Source organism: Podarcis erhardii, assembly GCF_964252035.2.
Source record: "Podarcis erhardii genome assembly, chromosome: 2".
NCBI lineage: Eukaryota > Metazoa > Chordata > Lepidosauria > Squamata > Lacertidae > Podarcis > Podarcis erhardii.
Genome location: NC_138498.1, coordinates 79,025,728 through 79,045,717, shown reverse-complemented (window position 1 = coordinate 79,045,717; position 19,990 = coordinate 79,025,728). Strand labels below are relative to the sequence as shown.

Here is a 19,990-nt window from a genome sequence, read left to right as displayed (position 1 = left end):
GCTCTGGTATAAAACCGGACCCCTCTCAGGTGAGAGTAGTATTATTAGACAGTCTAGTGCAGGGGTGAGCAAACTTTTTCAGCAGGGGACCAGTCCACTGTCCCTCAGACCTTGTGGGGGGCCAGACTATATTTGGGGGGGGGGGAATGAACTAATTCCTATGCCCCACAAATAACCCAGAGATGCATTTTGCATAAAAGCACACATTCTACTCATGTAAAAACACGCTGATTCCCGGACCGTCTGCCAGATTTAGAAGGCGATTGAGCCAGATCAGGCCCCCAGGCCTTAGTTTGCCTACCCATGATCTAGTGGGTGTGAGGCATGAGCCCAATAGTGCTTCAGAGACTGGGATAGTATTGTATACATGTAGGCACTCACTGAACCTATTTCTGAGTTAATGTTGGTAGGACTGCACTGGAAATTATTTAGCCATTTGGGAATGTGAGGTTATATAATCATATTTGTACTCCAGTGTCATGTTTACTGGATTTATCTTCCTCATTCTTTACAAGATGATGGAAACTACTGGCCCTGTAACCTGAGCTGCATTTGGAATTAACTGAGTTTTAAATCATGGGCAAAGCAAATAAGATAATGAAAATAAGAGTGAAAAAGATAAGCAGAATGAGGAGTCAGTCTTGCTGAAGCCACAGGTACTGTAAGTGCTCACACAAATCTCTCATTGACATAGCCTCCCCAACTTCTAGTGAGTTCATAAATTGTTTATAATTGTAGCAAGGTCAGAAGAACCTCTCTTACCAGTGACTTGACTCTACAGATGTCTGGTAATGGAGTCTCTGTATTAATGGATGTTTCGCTGAAATGATGGACAAAATGTCTTGAAAGGCTAGAACTCCTATGCTTATTTTTCAAATACACAACTGGGAAAGAACTCCAAACTTAATCTCAGGAAAGTGAGATGATGCACTGTTAACACTGCTGAGCATTATCAGCCCAAATAAGTAAGCCAGCTAAACCAGAGCTCTTGGATTTGAGGCAGTGAACTGTTCCATGTGCTCCTGTACCTGCATGTTTCAGGTATTTTTCTGTGGAATTCTAGCCCTGCTGCCTCTTCCTTTTCAATTTAAGTGTAATTATTGTTGCTGAAAGACATGAGTTAGAATCATGAGCTTTGGAATGGTGGTAGACAATAATATTGCTAACATTGCGGCAGGTAGTCCTCAAGCTGTATGGTCTTGTGATGTTGTTGTTGTTTAGTTGTTTAGTCGTGTCTGACTCTTCGTGACCCCATGGACCAGAGCACGGCAGGCACTCCTGTCTTCAACTGCCTCCCGCAGTTTGGTCAAACTCATGTCGGTCGCTTCGAGAACACTGTCCAACCATCTCGTCCTCTGTCGTCCCCTTCTCCTTGTGCCCTCCATCTTTCCCAACATCAGGGTCTTTCCCAGGGAGTCTTCTCTTCTCATGAGGTGGCCAAAGTATTGGAGCCTCAGCTTCACGATCTGTCCTTCCAGTGAGCACTCAGGGCTGATTTCCTTAAGAATGGATATGTTTAATCTTCTTGCAGTCCATGGGACTCTCAAGAGTCTCCTCCAGCACCATAATTCAAAAGCATCAATTCTTTGGCAATCAGCCTTCTTTATGGTCCAGCTCTCACTTCCATACATCACTACTGGGAAAACCATGCCTTTAAGTATATGGACCTTTGTTGGCAAGGTGATGCTTTTTAAGATGCTGTCTTGTGATGTTACATTACTGCTTTTGTGCTGCAAATCAGACTTAACTTTCCAGTGGTTTTATTGCTATTTCCAGTGGGTTTATTGCCCTGTGCATCCCCCCCCATGTGTCCTGGAGGGTTGAAGAATGCCCAGAACAAATTGTGGGAGAGGAGCACATGGAGAAAGGAGTGCAGAAGCAGAAGTCTCATTGTACAGGTAGAAGTCATTGCACAAACAGAATGACTTCACTGGATACAGCCCTAGTAGTCTAAGATATCATCCCCCCCGCTACAAAATTTGCTTTCCAATCTTCGTAGTTACCGTATTTTTCGCTCTATAAGACGCATCAGACCACAAGACGCACCTAGATTTGGAGGAGGAAAACTGAGGAGATTTCACCCCTCCCATACCCAAGAATCTCCTGAGAATCTCCTGAGGTCTCTGCTGACTCTACAGAGAGGAGGAGCAATGTACTGCTCTCTACTTAACCAGTCTGTGTGAGAGAGAGAGTCAGTCAGTGTGTCGGAGAGAGAGTGCAAGAGATCGTGTTTATAGATAAGATTGCTGCTAAGAGCAGCTGCAGGCACTCAGAGTATAGCATTGATTTATGCTTAGAATTTGTAGCTCTGTATATAGTTTTGTATTATAGCTGTAGCAATAGAATAAAAGGAAGATATTTTACAGAGCTGCTCTCCGAGTGGTTTATACTCTGCAAGACTCTGCAAAACGCTGCTGCGCAACGACTGTATAATTGAGACAGTGAATCCGGTGCTCTCAGCTCCAAGCTGTGAGTCCACAGCACTGTGACCTGTTCCTGTGGGAAAGGAGGTCTCTGGCAGTGCTACCCAGCTCGCCTAGCCCAGTCGGGGCTGTAGTGCATGAGTCCAGTTGGTACACTGGCTCAAGGGCGATGCTGACATCGGTTATGGGCCCAGTCGTCTGACCAGTCGTTGTTCCAGTCATCCCAGTCGTCCCAGTCGCCAGAGGTTTCTGTTGCTGATTGCTGGACGGCAGAACGGAGGCGGCATGCTGGACTGATTTGTGGTGCCTAGAAGCAGAGCTGTTTTGGAGCAGAGTGCTCAAGCTGTCGCTGTTGCTGTTGCTGCTGCTTGAGGTATGTTGCTGACTGCCAAAGAAAGAAGATAGCATCCCTGTTTGCCTGTTAATTGCACTCTGAGTGGGAGAGAGAGTGGCTGAAGAAGTCCAAGGCTTTATCTGTGTTTGCACGAGGGAAGTGTCTTGCTCTAAGTAATAGCAGACATGGCCTGTGCACATTCTGGCCAGATGGCTATGTCCTTTCCTCTCCTCACGCCTGAAAACTATGCAGTTTGGCAAGTTAAGATGAAAGCGCTTTTACAGAGGGAAAAGCTATTTCACACGATAGAAGATGACCCTCCAGATAAGGATGATGATGATTGGGCTGAGTGGCATGCTGCAGATATGAAAGCCCGAGGGACAATTGTTTTGAGTGTTTCAGACCACTTGCTGGTAAACTTAGAGGGTCAAGAGACTGCACAAGCTGTTTGGCATAAGTTGAGAGATATGCATCTGAGACAAAATGCTGGTTCCAGTGTGATTTTCTTCAAGAGGCTGTGCAGGTTACAGTTGCAGAAAGGTGGTGATTTGCCTAGCCATCTATCTCAGTTAAAGCGTCTCAGACAGGACCTTGTTCAGCAAGACCTGGCTATTTCAGAGGCTGTGTTTGCAATGCTGATGATAAATAGCCTAGATGAGTCTTATGATGGAGTAGCTGCCCAGATTTCTACAATGCCTTCTGACCGGCTAACAGAAGATTATGTGTCTAGCGTGCTCTTGAATGAGTGGGATCGCAGACAGGCCGTTAGAGAAAGCCGGGACAATGGTGCTGTTAAAAATGTGCTTGAAAATGTGCCTGAGTCTTCAGCAGGGGAAAGTGAAAGTGAAACTGCTGCTGTTAAAGCACTAAAGTTGAAGCGGTGCTTTTCATGTGGAGCACAAGGCCATTTGAGTTTCCAGTGCTGCAAGAAATCTTCAAAGAAGAAGGGAAACTTCAGAGGCAGAGGGGGAGGACGACGAAATCCCCAAGCACCTGCTACTTCAAAAGCCTTGATCTCTCGCTGTTCCAGTCAACGTGGGCGGAGTTTCTTCGTGATTGACTCTGGCTGTACCAACCACGTAGCCAAAGATAAGGATCTCTTTGTTCAGCTTGAGAAGCAAGAGAAAGAAATTCATCAAGCAGATGGGACAGTTCTCACGAGTGAGGCTAAGGGAACTGTGTTCTTAAAGAGCCTGAATGCAACTATTAAGAATGTCCTGTATGCGCCTGATATTCAGGACAATTTGTTGAGTGTTTCCCAGCTTGATCATCAGGGTTTTAAGGTGGTGTTTGCTAAATCTCGCTGTGAAATTCGTCGAGATGGCAAGCTCATTCTATATGCAAAATGTGTAAATGGTCTGTATCAATTGCCTTTTGTTTCAGGTACAGGTACTGCAGAAGCAACTGAGAAAGAGTGTTGCAATTTGTCTATTGATAAGAATGAAAAGTTGCATGACCAATGTATTCATTATTACCACCGTGTTTATGGTCATTTGAATTTCCAGGCTGTGGCAAAAATGCCTGATATGGTTCAGGGTATGAAGCTGAAAGAATGTCCCTACCACATGAAATGTGTTTCTTGTGCTGAGAGTAAGGCAAAGCAAGCTCCCAAAGGTACAGAGTCTGGGAGAGAGGCCAAGAAACCATATGAAGTCATTCATGCAGACTTAGTGGGGCCTCTAGCGCTCTCTAGAGGCAATTCAAGGTTTTTCATGGTTTTGATAGACTCCTACTCTAAATATGCATGGGTCTATTTGCTGCAGAAAAAGTCTGAAGCCTTTACCAAGTTTCGTCAGTTTTGTAAATGGCTCAGGAATGTACATCATGAGAATGTACATTGTATTTTCACTGACAGGGGTGGAGAGTTTTGTTCAGAAGAGTTTGAGGCTTTTCTTTCTGAACAGGGCATTGAGCATAGGACCGCCACGCCCAGATCGCCCTGGCAGAATGGTTTATGTGAGAGAATAAACCAGACCCTGCAGCAAGGAATCAGAACGCTGTTACATGATTCGGGGCTGCCCAATCCTTTTTGGGCCGAAGCTCTTTCGTTTTTCTGTCACGTGTATAACAGGAGGTACCAGTCTAGTATAAATTGCACCCCATATGAGATGCTTCACGGAAGGAAGCCGTGTGTGAAGCACTTTAAAATTTTTGGTTCGGAGGTTTGGGTGCACACCTCGCAGGGTGACAAACTGAGCAAGCGTGGAGAACATGGTGTTTTCCTAGGATATGAGAAAGGGTCTTATCGTGTCCTGATCACAGACACGAAAACCATAAGGCTGACCAGGAGCATTGACGACAATCCACAATGGGACAGAGTTGGCGTTTTTCAGTGCCATCCCATTTGTGATGATGGTGCAAGAGGGGCAAAGAAAGTTAAGAGGGAGGCAAGTTCTGATGTGATTGATAATCCTGATGCCAATGTAGTTCCAGATGATGGCACAGATTATCAGAGCCCAAAAGCCTCAGGTGAGTCTGACGCTGATTCAGACTTAGCAGCTTCATATACTTTAGCTCCCCATTCTCCCAAAGAGGAGGAAGCACCAGAACAAGAGGATCAGAGAGTTTTGCGCAGATCTGAGAGAACAACCAAGGGTGTACCACCGAAAAGGTTTTCTAAAGAGTTTGCAAAGGCTGCGGTCACATGCAACTCTGGTGGAGTTTTTAAACCTAGCATGAAGTGTGCTGAGAGTAGTAGCACAAAACGCTGCATTTATTTCCTTACCTGACATTTGAAGGATCAGGATTGAAGGAGCAAGCATGTGTTTAAAGTGGTTTGTTCAAATCGGCCTAATTAGAAATGTTAATTTGTATTTGAGAGGAAGAAATGTGTGTAAAGATTTTTCAGAAGCTGCTTATTCATTTGTGTGTTCACAATGTGTATTTTGTGTAAACTACAGATTGAGGTTTATGTTTTGACTCTTTCCTAATAGACACAGAGTGGTTGTAGTAACTGTTTAATGATGTGATAAAGTGTCTTAGATAAAGGGGGAGAGAGATACCTGCAGATATGTTACCAAGGTTGTAAGCAGAGAACAACTTTTGGAGTGTGTGTGTAAATTGCAGTTATGTTAAAGATTCTCGAATGGTCGGATGAAATGGGGGAGGATGAGGAGATTTCACCCCTCCCATACCCAAGAATCTCCTGAGAATCTCCTGAGGTCTCTGCTGACTCTACAGAGAGGAGGAGCAATGTACTGCTCTCTACTTAACCAGTCTGTGTGAGAGAGAGAGTCAGTCAGTGTGTCGGAGAGAGAGTGCAAGAGATCGTGTTTATAGATAAGATTGCTGCTAAGAGCAGCTGCAGGCACTCAGAGTATAGCATTGATTTATGCTTAGAATTTGTAGCTCTGTATATAGTTTTGTATTATAGCTGTAGCAATAGAATAAAAGGAAGATATTTTACAGAGCTGCTCTCCGAGTGGTTTATACTCTGCAAGACTCTGCAAAACGCTGCTGCGCAACGACTGTATAATTGAGACAGTGAATCCGGTGCTCTCAGCTCCAAGCTGTGAGTCCACAGCACTGTGACCTGTTCCTGTGGGAAAGGAGGTCTCTGGCAGTGCTACCCAGCTCGCCTAGCCCAGTCGGGGCTGTAGTGCATGAGTCCAGTTGGTACACTGGCTCAAGGGCGATGCTGACAAAAACAAGGAAAAAACTATTCTGAATCTCAGAAGCCAGAACAGCAAGAGGGATCGCTGCACAGTGAAAGCAGCAATCCCTCTTGCTGTTCTGGCTTCTGGGATAGCTGCGCAGCCTGCATTCACTTCATAAGACGCACACACATTTCCCCTTACTTTTTAGGAGGGAAAAAGTGAGTCTTATAGAGCAAAAAATACGGTATTTTCCTTGTCCTAGATCCAAAGCACTGTGTGTCCCTGTGCCCAAGAGTGGTATGAAATTAAAGCAGCACGACAGATCTCTTTTGAAACTGAGGCAGTTTCATAACCAGTTTTGTAATATAGCATGGGGGTCTGTTATTCAAAGACCAAGATAGAATTAATTGAGCATTCTCTGGTCACTGGCAGGACACTGCCTAACACCATTCTTTAGATCTTATTCCTTTATCTAAATTTTCTGTAAAATTGTCATCCATTTTCTATAAATCAATTAGCCCTAAATTACTGAACAATTTGTAACCCAATCCTAAACTATGTGAAGCTCAGAATATGATCCTAGTGGTAACAGGAAGAAACTAACCCAATCTGAGTTTTCCATAAAATAGGAGTCTAATAGAAGGAGATTCAGCTTTAATTCCTCCTTTGGTTCCTAAGATGCAGCCAATTAACCCAGTGAATAGTAAACAAATCAAAGTTTGAAATGAGTTTAGAGGCTGTTGTACATATAAAGAGCCGCAGGGGAGTGTTTCAAACTGGCTAGAAAATTATGCTTCTAATCCAAATAATCAATATTGCAAATAAAATAATGCTAAAAACAACTTCAGTTCAAGATCACTGCAGCACCAGATGGCACTACCAGACCACTACATGTTCATTTGGGAGGCAATCATAGTTAACTGGAAAAACAAAATAAAGCACAAATAAAGCTTTTGTGGCCACAGAGATCAGAAGCAAATGGCATGATGGGGGAGGTGCTCACTTGGTTGAATTGTAGCGTTGGAAGGGACCACAAGAGCCATCTTGACAAATCCCCTGTAATGCAAGAATCTTTTGCCCAACATGGGGCTCAAACCCACGACCCTGATCAAATTTGCAGATGACACCAAACTGGGAGGGGTGGCTAACACCCCAGAGGACAGGATCACACTTCAAAACGACCTTGACAGATTAGAGAACTGGGCCAAAACAAACAAGATGAATTTTAACAGGGAGAAATGTAAAGTATTGCACTTGGGCAAAAAAAATGAGAGGCACAAATACAAGATGGGTGACACCTGGCTTGAGAGCAGTACATGCGAAAAGGATCTAGGAGTCTTGGTTGACCACAAACTTGACATGAGCCAACAGTGTGACGCGGCAGCTAAAAAAGCCAATGCAATTCTGGGCTGCATCAATAGGAGTATAGCATCTAGATCAAGGGAAGTAATAGTGCCACTGTATTCTGCTCTGGTCAGACCTCACCTGGAGTACTGTGTCCAGTTCTGGGCACCACAGTTCAAGAAGGACACTGACAAACTGGAACGTGTCCAGAGGAGGGCAACCAAAATGGCCAAAGGCCTGGAAACGATGCCTTATGAGGAACGGCTAAGGGAGCTGGGCATGTTTAGCCTGGAGAAGAGGAGGTTAAGGGGTGATATGATAGCCATGTTCAAATATATAAAAGGATGTCACATAGAGGAGGGAGAAAGGTTGTTTTCTGCTGCTCCAGAGAAGCGGACACGGAGCAATGGTTCCAAACTACTGTACAAGAAAGAAGATTCCACCTAAACATTAGGAAGAACTTCCTGACAGTAAGAGCTGTTCGACAGTGGAATTTGCTGCCAAGGAGTGTGGTGGAGTCTCCTTCTTTGGAGGTCCTTAAGCAGAGGCTTGACAACCATATGTTAGGAGTGCTCTGATGGTGTTTCCTGCTTGGCAGGGGGTTGGACTCGGTGGCCCTTGTGGTCTCTTCCAACTCTATGATTCTATGATTCTAAGAGTTGCTGCTGCTTACTGGCAAGGAGTGGGGGAGGCAATAGGGAGGTTGGTGTGATGAAAATGGACTGGCGAAGCTAATCTGGAGCCCCTCTCAGTTTCTTTCCCGGGAAGCAGCAGTGACTCAGCTTTCAGAAGACCAGGTGAGTGCCATCAAGCTGTCCACTTCGGGTTACATTTTCATATCTCATTGTGTTGGGAGGGTTGTGTGCCCACATTTATTCTAAGGCAGTGATTCCCAAATGCCTCCTCTCCACCCCACCCCACCCCGCTACCACCCAGAAATTGCCAAGGGCCTTGGTGAATCACTCCATCATTTTTCTGCCTGCTGGAGAAATTGTATTGTGCTGTGCTAGATACTCTGTGATTTATAAATATTGTTATTATTCCTGCTTTTATTTCTTACATATTGTATCCTATTGCGTTACAAATGGTATTCCATAGAAATTCAAATATATTGACTATATAGCAGTAACAAGTAAGAATGGGAAGCCTGAAGTCCATGCGTCCTAATAATTGACCACCAACAAGCTGTTCCTTCAGAAGTCTCAGACAATTCCATTTTCTTATTCTCCTGACCTAGGTTCACCGTGCAGTATCAAATCAAGAAGAAGGCTTGCCATAAAAATGCAAAATGAGCTCATTAGCTGGTTTTCAGCTGCAGTTTTTCACCCTTAACTAGATGCTAGAAAGACAGTTATCCATTACAGTCCTGAAAGATGCTCAAGTTGGCTGATACATTTATCATGCACTTCAATACTGAAGCTTCCTAACATTAAAGACTATTAGGGTCTTCATTGGATGGTTACATAATAAGGCTCTCAAAACAAAACAACAACCTATATGATATGCTGCTGAAATCATTTGGTTTGTATCTTCTTTTAAAGAGAGATTTACTAAATGCTGTGTTAAAAGAACAAATATGCTGCCAACCAGAATAGACCTACCACAGTGATGAGTGGCAGGCCTGTGCAATTACGCAAATTGCCTACAATACTCAGAGCTTTAGGCCAATGTAATTATCATCTTTCCTAAAAAAAACAAAAAAACAAAAACAAAATTCCCATCAAGACTTAAATACATTTTTGTCTTGCCAAAGTTATAGTGATTGTACATATCATTTTCTGTAACGGTGCAACTCTATATGTGTCTTCTCAAATGTAAATCACATAGCATTTGGTGGCATTACTCCCAAGAAACTTGGTACAGAATTGCAGCCTAAGCCTGTGAGCCCCATAAATATTGAAAGCATTGAAAGCAGAAACTACAACTGCCTTCCAGCATCCTAAATCCATGAGGTCAAAAGATGACATCTCCATATGCTTGAGATCTCTTGATCACATGGGTGCATCCTTGAACTGTAGTTTACCCCTCATGGAGTTACAATTCCAGTAAAAATTCAGATAAGGATCTTTAACAGGAAAGCAGAAGGCTGGGTAGAAACGGCTGTGGGCAGCTTTAAAAATAAGAATAGTGAGCTTGTGCTGGACATCAATGAGATGGTGAGCCAGTTTTGGGAACTGAATTATGAAGCAGGTTAATAATTTTCATAGTGGAATTTTGGATAAAGGTGAGTAGGCTGAGCAAAGCAAGGTCAGAGAGGATAACATTATAGAGGTTATGGAGGGAGAAAGGCAGAGCATGAACTGGAATTTTAGGGATGGGGCAGAAGTGAATGGGCAGGATTTTACCATTTTGTGCAGAGAGAATCAATTTAAAGCAGGCGTAGATAAGCTGCTTAACAAAGAATAGGGAGCTTTTCATGGGGAACAACAATAACAAAAAATATAAGCACTGGAGAGAGAGACAAAGGGAAATTAATCTGTGAAGAAGCAGTGGGAGTAAGAAGTTAAGGGAAGATAAAGGCTGTAGGGGCAGCACAATGCTTAATTTACAACAACAAAACCCCAAAAACTGAGAAAACGTCCTGAAATAAGGTTTCCAGAGCATGGTGCCATATTTTATCGTGGAAAGGTTTTGTCTGATTTTCTGGGCTGTATGTTGGGCACATGAGTTGCAATATTGTATATAATTAACTTTCAATTGTCTAATAATCTATAACAAATCTCCTCCTAGTCACAATTCTTAAAAAGTGACCAATGACAACCATTTTTTGCACACCTTGAAGTAAGGATTGTATGTTCACTCTCATTTTTTTTTAAAAAAACCACATTACTATCAGTAGAGAGTGAAGTAACTGGAATCGGTAAGACCAATGTTAACTATCAGCTATGTGGCCTGTCAGATAGTATCAGTTAGAAATGCAAAAGTAGAAGTTAGAAATGCAAAAGGATCAAACTTTGTGTCCAGTCTTGAGCACAGATGATACCGAAGGCAGCAAGTATAGGGAGAGGAATGAGCTGACTTAGGTGAGTCATAGAGATAAATTGGTCACAGACCGTAATCACATCCATCTGATGACTTATGTGCCATCAGAATAATTTTTACTTACCATTTTAAATGGTTCTTCTTTAAACATATTTTTTTTTCTGGAGCCATGGCATTATAAAAAATGTAATCAATCTGCAACTACCTTGCAAGAGAAATCGAGGAAGCAGATGCATTACTGCTGTAGCCAAGCTATAAATTGGGTTGTTATGCCCCATGACTTTCTGTAGTTTGCTTAAGTACATTGGTCTGAAGTGCAGAATTGCAAAATATTCCACAAATGTATTTTTCCTTTTCCCCTCACTTTGCAATGATGGACTTTATATTGTGCTCCTCCTTCTGTGTTACTTTCTGGTTTAGCTATGCACAACAGTGATTTGGAAATTCAGAGCACCAGGCTCTTAAATAAGGTATGTATTATGTTTGCTCCTGATCTGATAAATGATTTAAAGCAGCAGCAACAACTTGGAGTGCATTTCTCAGATTAGTATAGCATTAGTAACGCAATGAGTTTCTGACAGCTCTGCTTCATTAAAATGAGATACAAAAAGCATAGCATGTACTTATAGTCAAAGTTTCAATGGATTAATAGCTCAACAAGTGTTGTGAGACAAAACAAAATCTTCTATTGGAGAGACCGTTTGATTCGGGTCAGAAGAAAAAATAATTAGGAGCAATGGCTCCTAGGCTTCTTTTCATTAAAATGTTAGACATGTACTCTTTGTCATGTTCCAGATTTACAAAGCATGGTTATTTTCAGGGTCTGTGCACACATACTCCAGACCTCCCCCTTTGCCTAAAGCAGAAACAAAACAATGTAGAACTTGAAAATTCATTTTCTTTTACTTTCCAACAGATACATTGATTCAGTAAAGGGTATATAGTAATTAACCCTAGCTTTTGTTTTGTAGGATCATGAAAGCAATAACATCCAAATCTAATAACATCCAAAGATTGGCAAACTGTGCATTAAAAGAAACGGCAAAACTAAAGTGATAGGATTGCGTAATAATAATAATAATAATAATCGTATTTATTATTATTATTATTATTATTATTATTATTATTATTATTATTTATACCCCACCCATCTAGCTAGGTTTCCCCAGCCACATTGATGGCCTTACCATTAGGCAGAGTGAGGTAACTGTCTCAGGTGGCAAATGGTGGAGGACAGGGCAGTCACGGTAGCCCCCCAGTTGTTTGCCAATACTGAAATAAGATATCACTCTAGGTATGTGGAAAGGGTGGGTGTGTGGCATACCGCTCTTCACCCCAAGGAACAAACTATCTTGGTCCAGCTGTGAGTGTAAAAAGCTTTTAAATGTACCATAAACTAGTGGTTTTGCACGAAAAGCTATCCAGAAATGTCTACAAGTACATCCATGAATCAAGGCAAGACAGCTGGGAGACGGCATCGAGGTCATAGATTTGCTACAAGCTATTGTGTTGTTGTTTAGGCCAAAGCAAGTGGCAGCCTGAGGACATTTAATAGGAATTATGCACAGTAGTGAGCCAATCAAGACAAAAGAGCTCACTGTAAATATGTCATCCGAATAAGACATCTGCCACTGGGTTGTGGCCGGGAAATGTGCCCTTATTTCCTGCTCTCTCTGTGACTAGGAGAGCCACTGATAATTTCTGATCTTATTCTTTCTTTTTAAGTTTCACACTAAAATATTTCAGTCACAGTAGATCTTTATAACCCAAAGAATCCATAAATAAAGCAGCCATCACCTACGATGAACATCCAGTTTAAATTATAGCCCATCTGATGTTTCTACACATCAGAACAGATGCTTTATTTTGACAGGGTTCAGATTTCCTGAAGGATTTTGTGTTTGGCTAACTGACTTCCACTACTAACTGTAAATCATAGTATACAGTCCTAGGAACAGTGTTTTCATAGGTGACAAGGTGAAGGGACATTCACTCTCCCCACTCATTGAGCAGCCTCTATGAAGTCTGAGAGCAAGGCATAATAGATCTACTGAGGTGGTCATACCTTTGCTATGGTCATTTGGAGGCACATCAAAATGTGCTCAACCATTCAAAGTGCAAGGGTAATTCTTCCCAGACCAAGCAACAACTCCATTTGCTCAGCACACATTAATTCTCAGACTCCTGCTTTAATAAAAGTAGTAAGGCTTCAGGCAATGCTTCTCTAAGAAATAAAAGCAGTTGCCAAATGCAGGTAAAGAATAGCCTTTCTGCAGGAGTGTTTCAAATTTAAAGGCTAATTAAATGGAATTTCCAAGTTAGCAGAATCAACTATATTGCAAACAAGGAATCATCTTACTGGCTGCAAAGGCACCTGAAGGTCATACATTCTAAACAGCTTTCCTGTTCCAACATGCACCATATGTCACATTCTTCAGACCAGTTTCTTCCTGTGCAAGCCAAAGGCCAGTCTACTCAGAAGTAAACCACATTGGATTAATGGTGCTTCCTCTTAGGTAAAGGCCTACTGAACTAGCCAATTTATTTATATTTTTATTTAAAAAATATGGCTCTTTAGGACAAGGACCATTTCTAATTACATCAATAGCCTATAATGTAAATCACTCAATGAATTTCTACTGAAGAAGAATATAGAAATCAATATAGGAATCTTTAGATATTATACAAGCAGTGACCATTTTGCACGCATTCAATTGACGTGTGTCCAAAGCGTTGGTCATTTTGGACCTGGAAGAGGGCAGAACGGGGACAGGACAGAACAAGTAGAGGCAGATTGTAAATAAATATTACCAGTGGCCAGCTTCCATATTAAAAACAGTTTAAAGCTTAAAATTACAAAAAAGGTGGGTCCTAAAAATACACATTTCAGCTTGCTGAAAGCTGTATAATGAAAGTACCAGACCCATGCCTGTGGGGACTTCCACAACTTAGGGGAGGCCACAAATTGCCTCTCCTGGGCTGCTACCCTGAGCTTCTGAGGGCAACAAGAGGGCATCCTCTGCAGATCTTAGTACCCAAAAGGGTCTGTAGTGAAGCAAACACTCTTTCGGGTATTTGGGCTTTGAATCATTTAGGACTTTAAACACTAATATGATCACCTTGAATGGGCCTGGAAACGAACTGGCAAAACAGGGGTTATACGTGCTCTGAAATGAACCCCATCCAGCAATTCTGTCTGCTGCATTTTGGAGCAATTGAAGCTGAAGCATTTGCTGATGATCATGCTCCTCTGAAAGGTCTTCTCTTTGTTAGTAAGTTCCACTCCTGAGCTCACTTACTTGGGAGGAAGCCCCGTTAAAGTCACGCTGACCTACATTTTATCCTCTTCTCATAAAATCTGTAACTCGCCTGTAACCAGTCCAGCAAGTCCTAGGCCTAAAAAGTACATGCAAGCAGGTGGTGCCATCTGGCCTTGTTTATTTACTTCTAAGTAGATATGTAAAAGTTTGTGCTGTTAGATGCTTTTTGTACAATTATCTCTCTCTGTTTCTCACAGCCCCCTGGAGGACAGGAGGAATTTGGGCAAGATAATTGCTTCCTCCCCCAGCTTTTCCCACCACAGCAATTTCTTGAGAAAGCATTAGCATGAAGGCTACAAAATGAAAAGTGCTTTCTTCCACTGTGCTGGAGCCTTAAATGCGAATAGATCATGCATTGGGGTGCTGGAGGTAGAACAAGACTAGGAAGGGGGGTTTCTTTGGTGGAGAAGGAATGAGAGCCCACCTGTGATTACGAAAATGTGTCTTTTGTAACAAACCTCTCCTATGTATGGCCTTACTATGCCATTAAAATACGGGGAGGGAGAAGGAGAATATGTTCATAGTCAAACTCCTACTGAAACCTATGTGTCTGGGGAAGCAGGGGACGGAAAAGAAAGGAAATACAGTATCACTTGTTCAGTGGTGAGAGGAATAGATATACAGTAAGCTCTCAAATTACGTAGGGGTAATATTTCAGGGTTCATGCCTAAAGCCAAAATCGCATATAGTCAGAACCCATTGGGTGCAGTGGTGGGTAGGATTACCAAAGTTTTTTTTGCCTGGTTGCCTGCCCATTTTCTGCCCCCTTTATATACGTATGTGTATACTTTTGCCAAGCGCTCAAAGCTGAATGAGCACGAGTCAATTGTGTGTAAGTTGCAGGCTAGCTTTACTCTGAGAAATTATTTTATTACTCAGCTATTATTCTAGTGCCATAGATTTACTGACTGATCTTGGCCTGGCCATGTATTTCTAGCCTCAGTATTCATTGGCTGTAAAGTGGGACTAATGTACTCTAAATGGTGTATATACAATACAGTGCATATATGTTATCATGACAACAAAAACTAGCAACACCAATCCAGCACAAAAAGGGTGTTTTCAATGGAATAACAAACAACATTAAAAGCAATGACAGGGTTTTGAAAAATTTATGATAGTTTTGAGAAAAGAGGACATCAAGTGGTAGTTGTTTGTAATTGCAGCTGGATGCATATAGCATACAGTATTTATTATTGGAATAGTTCCCTACCTCTGTGGATTTAGCCCAAGGATAACACTCTGTTATTACACACACACACACACAACACACACACACCATTTTTGTTCTCTATGCTAAGGAGTGGGAAATGGGTATTATATCAGGAAATTATTCTTGCCAGTTTTGAGATCCACATTTAGTCATATATGCTTTATATTGAGGTAGAAGTGTAAGAGATTAATATAGAACTCTGCATTACGTTGTTTAAACTACATGCTATGCAGCCCTCAGAGCAATACATCATCACAGTCTGCATATGAGTGAATAAAGGTAAAGGTAAAGGTACCCCTGCCCGTACGGGCCAGTCGTGTCCGACTCTAGGGTTGTGCACCCATCTCACTTAAGAGGCCGGGGGCCAGCGCTGTCCAGAGACACTTCCGGGTCACGTGACCAGCATGATGAAGCTGCTCTGGCGAGCCAGCACCAGCGGAGCACACGGAAACACCATTTACCTTCCCGCTATAAAGCGGTACCTATTTATCTACTTGCACTTAGGGGTGCTTTCGAACTGCTAGGTGGGCAGGAGCTGGGACCGAACGACGGGAGCTCACACCGCCACGGGGATTCAAACCGCCGACCATACGATCGGCAAGTCCTAGGCGCTGAGGTTTTACCCACAGCGCCACCCGGGTCCCTATATGAGTGAATAGAAATCACATTATGGAATGTGCTATTGGAAAGGCCCCACACAGCTTGGGATCCAGGAACTAATGAAACCTATGGTCTCCAGAGTGATACCTGTGGGTGCAATGACACTCTTGAGAACTTCCTCTTATGCCCACGAAGTCTCCAACCCCCCCGTTGCATCCTGTGTTATGTTTTGCCTAATACACTTTGCTTCAGATTTCCAAGTAGAACCTGGGTGCTGCCCATGGGCGTAGCCAGGGGGGGCAGCTACCCCCCCATCAAGTAAAAGAACAAATACTTAACTGACCAATCACATTGGTTCTGCTCCCTCTAACAAAAGTCCTGCCCCTCAACCAAGTCCTGCTCCCCCCTAACAAAAATCCTGGCTATTCCCATGGTGCTGCCCTGAAGTTTTTTTAATCAACTAAATTTATGACTAATTAGTACCACACTGTGCCTTAATAACAGAATGAAAACACAGGCCACAAAGGTAGAAAAGCTACAAACTCATTTCTTAATTAATATAAACTTGACCAACCTGATTACGGGCCATGAATTACCAGTCTAAGTTGATATGCTGGGGAATTAAATATCTGCCTGAAACAGCCACTGAATACTCTGGGTCTGGGAAGCTAACGGCTTTGAATCCTCAAAGGGTTTTGCTCACTTAAACGTTTCAAAAATCTGAGATGAAAACAGAAATTATATATTCATAATTACAAAGCCCTCATGTGGGGGCTTTGGGCTACTGTTACATAATTACAAGAGCCGGTGTGATGTAACAACTATGAAAACAGCAGATAATGACAATTACAGGGTGATGAAAGCAAACAAGATGGTCGTGAAGAAAAGAATTAATGTGTTGCTATAGACACAGAAAGTACAAAGGATTCAGCCCAGTGGTGTTAACTGCTGATTGAATAAAGAGGAAGGTGGTCCAGCAGCTAAAGTAATATTGCTAGGTTGCTGGAAACTCTCATTCATATTCACCCAGATGCAGGGACGCGGACTTATAAAAAATATTGGGGGGGCCCGGGAAAGCTCATGAATAATAAATAAGCTCATGAATATGCAAATAAAGTGGCGCCGCCTCCTCGTGAGCGAATAGGGGAGAGCGTGCTGCGCCTATTAATCAGCTCCAAAGGAAATTGGGTGGAGCTTTTGCTCGGGAGGGAGGGCAGGAGGCATGCAGCCCGCCCCTCCCTGTGCATTTTGGGCTGGGGGAGGGGCGGCGATGGCGCTCTGCTGGAGGGGCGCCGGAGATTATTGGGGGGGCGGAGCCCCCCCAAACGAATTTTTGAGGGGGCTCGGGCCCCCTCAAGCCCCATGGAGTCGGCGCCTATGCCCAGATGGACCAAAAATTGAAAGGCCATATTTTTTTCCAGAAATTACTGACTGAATGAAAACAACAATATATCCCAGAATCCTCTGCAACATCATGGAGTTCCAGATACATTACTGGTTTATGTGGGGCTGCCTAAAGCTCACCTAGAGATGCATAAAACTCTGAGCTGTTTGCACTTGTTCCTCCATCTGAACAAAAGAGGGCCAACAGGGATGGCTTCACCCTTTCCTTCAAAGCACTGCTGTTGTCAGCAGCAGCTTGGATGAAGGAACGTGACGCTTATCTCTAAAACCCCAAAAGGCTCAGGACCCAGATATCCATTAGAGTCCTCCAACGGTTCTCAACCTGTGGGTCCCCAGATGTTGTTGGACTACAACTCTCATCATCCCTGAGCTCTGGCCTTGCTAGCTAGGGGTGATGGGAGTTGTAGTTCAACAACATTTGGGGACCCACAGGTTGAGAAAAGCTGCATTAGACCAAGGCACCCTTCAGATGTTGCTGGACTACAGTTCCCATCATCCTTGACCATTGGCCATGCTAAATGCTGCTTGGAGTTGGAGGGCACACCATTAGCTTACCCCTATGCTAGACCACCGCCAACCATACCATTCTGCCTGTTCAAAGATATAATAATCAGACGGTCTCTTACAGTTTTGAATGGCATCTACTGAGAGAGCATCTTCTCTAAGTTGCTGTTGTGTCTGGACTCTTTGGTGCATGTTTCTGTAGAATCATAGGCACTCCCACTCTCCATCACTCTTGGGCATAGAAGAAATACCTGTAAATGAAAACCAGTGCATTGGGGAGAAAGCTTATAGCTTAATCTGTTCCACATGGTGCTAGTTTGCTACTCTGGTGAAGTTGTTGTTTTTAATCTTTTTTTAATGCACAAGGGAAGCATTAAAAATAATGATGCCCCAGCTGTAGTTTCTTTCAGGATTCTGCCTCTAGACCAGTGTTTCCCAACCTTGTGCCTCCAGCTGTTTTTGGACTACAATTCCCATCATCCCTTGCCACTGGTCTTGCTAGTCAGGGATGATGGGAGTTGTAGTTCAAAAACAGCTGGAGGCACAAGGTTGGGAAACACTGCTCTAGACTACAGTGGCCAGGCAGACACCTCTGGGAAGCCCACCAGCTTCTGCATGCTGGCAGCTAGTAATCAGTGTCATAATGCCTCTGATCCAGTTGTAATGACAGCCACTGCTGGATCCTTTCTCAAAGAATTTGACTAAATTTCCTCAGAAGGTACTGCAGGTCCTTTGGCTCTCTAGATGAAAATGTATGCAAAAGAGCAGCCGCCCCTTTAAGCTTTGCTGTACGCTTTTAATAACTTTCGTATCACACTTTGCCGAGAGCAGCATACAGTAGCTGGTTGAGTAATTATCAGCTCCCTGCGTTCCCCAAGGTTCATAGCCAATCTGACATTCAGAATAATCAGATGAGATTGCTTGGTAGTTCAGAGCAAGTAGGACCATCTGTATCTACATATATTATTACTGCTTGGCAGGTCATAGAAGATTTCTGACAGCTTGAACCACAATTAAGTTAAGCAGAAATGTTCAGTGGCATTTGCTCCTAGATGCCTGGGACTGCAGTAAAAGGATCAGGCTGCATTAAATCCAAACACACACCCTCAAATGATGTGTGTATACTTTTTAAAAATTTCAATATATTCAGTATGCATGCTTCGGCAGTATGATTGTTAAGTAAACTGTCGCTGGAATCCCTCTAGATCAAACGGTGGTGTAAAAAGTACAGGAGTAATTTGGGCAATTCAGTCAAATACCAGTAAGAAGATATATAGGCAATAATTACAGTTCCCTCAATATTTGCTTACCTATACCTATATATAAGGCATTATGCAATGAAATAGTACTGCAGGATTTCCACTAATGCAATGGAACCTCTCCCGCCCCCTAGCCCGTGCGCCCTCCAAGTCTGCTCCAGAGGGTTGAGAACCCAAGAACAGATTTGGGGGGGTATGTGGGGAAAGGAGAGGGAGGGAAAGTTCCCTTGTGCAATAGAAAGTCCTTGTGCTAGTGGATCTGCCTCATGGGATATGCAACCCTAACACAGTTATACATATATTTTTTTAAACAATAAACAATTGCATTGGCTGCATGAAGTGAACCGGGGAACAAGCCTTTCCCCATCTTCGGAACCTGTGAGTGGTGGGATAAAAAAAAGATAAAAAACTTAATCAGGTTTCTTTACTCCCCATGTTATGTACTGAGTTGAATAGGATCCAAAATACAGCAGTCTGGTTGGTCCTAGAACAATAGGATTCAGAATGCAGTAGTCTGATTGGTCCTAGAACAATGCAGCAGTATGATTGGTCCGCAGGAGCCACCCAATCCAGCTCCAGGTGGAAGTGAATCCACAACCTGATTGGCCTACAAGAGTATCCCGGAATTAGCCAATCACGTGCAGCCCATTGTGTAAATAATGTATATAAAGCAGATATTTTGGGGGAACTTTCATTCCTCCTCACCACTATGAACTGAATAAAGAGCATGAAATCCACTCTCAACTCTGAGTATACTTTTCACCCCAAAACAGTAACTCTACTCCAGAAAGAACCTTGAGAAAAGTTCTGCTCGCACTGCTGCCTGCCTATATAATTTGGTTCCTGCCAGGCTACACTCCTATCCCTGTTTATCTGGTCTCAAGCCCCAGGGAATTCATCACCGGTATTTTCTGCGTAGACTGGATTGCGCACCAGAAAGCGGTGCCTCCCAAGGCAGCTCTCTACCAGAGAGGGCGCTGTGGTTTCAGAACGCCTACTTGGTTTCCTCTT

At 43.0% G+C, this 19,990-nt stretch overlaps 2 long non-coding RNA genes across 3 annotated transcripts in view; one reads left to right on the top strand and one right to left on the bottom strand.

Annotated features, from left to right (window-relative positions):
• Positions 1-19,875, bottom strand: part of LOC309334389 — an 84,689-nt gene extending 64,814 nt beyond the window's left edge. The window contains exons 1-2 of the long non-coding RNA XR_014153069.1: positions 19,807-19,875; positions 17,843-17,971 (exon numbers count right to left, since the gene is read on the bottom strand). This is a non-coding gene — a long non-coding RNA (uncharacterized lncRNA). The remainder of the gene's footprint in view (positions 1-17,842; positions 17,972-19,806) is intronic.
• LOC309334396 lies at positions 293-12,044 on the top strand. Of its 2 annotated transcripts, none has more exons than XR_014153076.1 (3): positions 293-656; positions 11,100-11,149; positions 11,974-12,044. It is a non-coding gene; the product is annotated as an uncharacterized lncRNA (long non-coding RNA). The 2 variants fall into 2 exon arrangements; XR_014153077.1 differs by lacking the exon at positions 11,974-12,044 and adding an exon at positions 11,651-11,702.
• Positions 19,876-19,990: the final 115 nt, after the last annotated feature.